The sequence below is a fragment of the Triticum aestivum genome, chromosome 5B (assembly GCF_018294505.1).
Source record: "Triticum aestivum cultivar Chinese Spring chromosome 5B, IWGSC CS RefSeq v2.1, whole genome shotgun sequence".
NCBI classification, from domain to species: Eukaryota; Viridiplantae; Streptophyta; class Magnoliopsida; order Poales; family Poaceae; genus Triticum; species Triticum aestivum.
In genome coordinates, this window is record NC_057807.1 from 529,117,743 (window position 1) to 529,121,472 (window position 3,730).

Below are 3,730 nucleotides of genomic sequence, written 5' to 3' on the forward strand. Positions count from 1 at the left end.
TGAGATGTTGCATAGGTAAACTGATCTCACGTTTTTCGTGTGTGGAATTGATGATTGATGTAGTTTCACTGAATCAAAATACTGATGCCTTTTCCCTTCTCCGTGACAGCTTTCAGAGAACTAGGAAAGTAATGGTGGACTCTCATGAAGCACAAAGACAGATAATGTTTGAGGCAAATTCCTTCACCAGCCCTGCGTATGAGAAATTCTGCAATGATGCCCAGCGGCATGCTACTCTCAAGCTGGAGGTCGAGCTTAGGAACTGGAGGTCCTGCTTCGTGAGCTACATCAGTGCTCAGAAGGCGTACATCGAATCCCTTGATGGTTGGTTGTCCAAGTTCATGCTCACAGACACCATCCGTTAATCCCGGGGATCTCCTTGATCGCGCTCGACAGGACCAGCGAGTAGCACACTACGCTGTCGACAACCGGATCCTCCTCACAACTGACTCCGGCATGGGTATTCCTCTCCTCTGCCATCTCTCTCTCTCTCTCATGCCAGTGGGCCGTGTTACTGTACACTCGACGTAGGAAGTAAGCATGATTTTTATGTAATGCTGGTTCTGGAATCGATGTTGTACCAGGCTTGCTCGCGCTCGACAGGACCAGCGAGTAGCACACTACGCTGTTGACAACCGGATCCTCCTCACAACTGACTCCGGCATGGGTATTCCTCTCCTCTGCCATCTCTCTCTCTCTTTCTCATGCCAGTGGGCCGTGTTACTGTACACTCGACGTAGGAAGTAAGCATGATTTTTATGTAACGCTGGTTTTGGAATCAATGTTGTACCAGGCTTGCCGCCTGCTTCCACTCTTTCACCCCCACTTCCACGAATTGTCTATAAACCTGGTCCAACATCTTATGTGTACTCTTGCAAGTTTCCTGTTTAACATATATTATCCTGGCACCAAGTTGACAGGGAGATAAATGTTTACCACCCATCCAGAGCATGTTGTTCCATTTTTTACATCTTAGTTTAATTTTTTACTTCTTTTAGATGATCTTCAGAGAACAAAGCACAAATAGAGAATCACATGATATGCCCGTCTTATTTTTTGATGTTGATCCCAGTTTTAACTGAAATACTCCACTTCTTTGCTTTTTAGTACCCATTCCAACCCAAGAAGACGACTCAAGGGAGGACTGATCTATATGTAGGCAGATGGATGAATTCCAAGCCATGAGATAAAGTACCCTAAACCGAACTTACTATTTATTTGCAGTTTGCGAGTACACTTGTACTTCCCTGATTTCTCCCCCAAATAGCATGCTTCCAAATCCATGTGTAGTTCCCTGCCTGCTATGTTTCCAATCAGATAATTTTGGCCACCAAAATTTCTGGTTATTTAGATCGCACTTTTCGGTGGGACAATGCAGAAAAGGTGTGTTTTGATGCTCCCAATATAAAGGGTCAGGCTTTTCTCATAATGATTCAGGGAGATAAAATTTCTTTTAGAATGTTTACCACTTTGGCTTGCTTTTGTAATGAACCAAGATGAATGATGTTTGCAAAACTGAAGCTTCAACTACAATGCTAGGTTCTTAGATGTTATGAAGTTTCAAGTGTTCTACTGCTATCTATTTCCTACTCGCTCCACTTCTTTTGTAAGGCATATTTTGATTTGATCAGTTAATGCTTTGAATAATAATTACTCTATTAATAGTTGCTGCATGTGAATAAGTTAATATTGGATTCATTTCTTTGGGGAGCTAAGCCATGTATTTGCAATTTTAGTATTAGTTAACATAAAATAGAGAAATGTCTGGTAGCTTCGTAGGTAGTTACTCCATTAGTAGGTGGTGCATGTGAATAAGTTAATATTGGATTCATTTCTTTGGGGAGCTAAGCCATGTATTTGCAATTTCAGTAACATAGTTAGTGTAAAATAGATAAATTTCTGGTAGCTTTGTAGGCATTGAAGAAAAAACAATAAATCCCTTGCTAAATATACCAAGGTGATGTCCACATATAGCCTTGGCTTTGTTTGTAAAGAAGCGAGTAGACATTCTACTTTTGTGTAAGTTAAAGATATGCTTTGATGTATTTCTTCAGTGAACAACACCGGATTTTCGTATGAGTTGCCTATTTATATTTTGATATTTACATAATACATTCACCAAGTAAATCAGGAAGTATGCATCTATACTGGAAAGGAAGCGCTCAAATGTGATGTGCATCAAATACTTAGGTCAATCAGTGCCTTTTTTTTGTTGCCCTCAGTGTATTTTAGTTATGATTTTGCATCCCGACGTGTTTGACAATCTAGGTACATTAATTATGCTCGTGGTCATGGTATTTCTGATTGTAGGTGCTCTAAAATGACCTATACTTAGCATTTTTTCCTCCAAATGACTTAATATGCTTAGCTAGCTCTAAAATGACTTACGAAATGCCATATTTTAGCTCCGAAATGACTTCATATGCTTAGCTAGTTCCAAAATGACATAATAAACTTATTAGTTCCAAAATGACCTTACTTAGCATTTTTTACACCAAAATGACTTAGTATGCTTAGTTAGCTCAAAAATGACATAATAACCATACTTAGCTCCAAAATGACCTATTTTACAGATATAAGTTGCATCATAATAATCTTCACATTTTAGTTGCATCATAATAATCTTCTTCTTCTAGTCTTCTTCTTCTAACTTTCTTCTTTCCCATTTTGTAGATTTGCTTCAGATCACGGAAGCTTGGGTTGATGGAGTGCTTGTCTTTAGTTTTTGTTTTGACTTTGTGAAACTTGCTACCTATGATGAAACTATGTAATATTGATGAAACTATGTATATGTATGGATGAAACTTGCTACTATTGGTAACATGTGTTGGATATGTGTTCGATATATATGTGTTCATGACTATTGGTAATATGTGTTGAATATGCTATATTGGTCATATAAATATATTTGTGTTTGATTTTCTGTGAAAATGAATTGATATAAGAAAAAACAAAATTAAATGGGGCAACTTTGCCATCCGCCAGCAGATGGCAAAGAGGCCACGTGTCATCTACATGTAAAATTTGTGCTGGCCTATTTGGGCCCTTTGCCATCTGCCAGCAGATGGCAAAGCTCTTTTCCATCTGCTAGCATACGGCAAAGAGCCTGAAGCCTTTGCCATCTGCTGGCAGATGACAAAGTATGCCGTTAGCCTTCTAACGGGGCTAACCCCGTTAAGAGGCTTTGCCATCTGCCAGCTGATGGCAAAGGCATAGGCTCTTTGCCATCAGCCAGCAGACGGCAAAGAAGCGTTTGCCGGCAGGGTTTCAGACAAACTGTTTGCCATCTGCTGGCAGATGGCAAAGCCTTTGCCATCCGCCGACCATGCCTTTGCCATCTGCCATGGCAGATGGCAAAGTGCCAGATTCCAGTAGTGATGGCCAAAGAAAGTTCATCCCTACAAAATCATATAGTTTGGTCGTGCTCCATTTTTGTCACACAAGAATGCTCTCATCATACACAACCCCGATGACAAGCCAAGCAATTGTTTCATACTTTAGTAATTTCAAACTTTTTTCAACTTTCACGCAATACATGAGCGTGAGCCATGGATATAGCACTATGGGTGGAATAGAATATAATGATGGGGGTTATGTGGAGAAGACAAAAAAGGAGAAAGTCTCACATTGACGTGGCTAATCAACGGGCTAGGGAGATGCCCATCAATTGATGTCAATGCAAGGAGTAGGGATTGCCATGCAACAGATGCACTAGAGCTATAAATGTATG

General features: G+C 40.1%; 1 long non-coding RNA gene across 2 annotated transcripts; it reads left to right on the plus strand.

Moving 5' to 3' along the window:
• The first annotated feature begins 288 nt into the window (after window positions 1-288).
• LOC123116754 (uncharacterized) lies at window positions 289-2,759 on the plus strand. 2 transcript variants are annotated; one of them, XR_006457170.1, is made up of 4 exons: window positions 289-460; window positions 585-667; window positions 1,108-1,191; window positions 2,674-2,759. It is a non-coding gene; the product is annotated as an uncharacterized lncRNA (long non-coding RNA). The 2 variants fall into 2 exon arrangements; XR_006457169.1 differs by lacking the exon at window positions 2,674-2,759 and having other exon boundaries at window positions 1,108-1,319.
• Window positions 2,760-3,730: the final 971 nt, after the last annotated feature.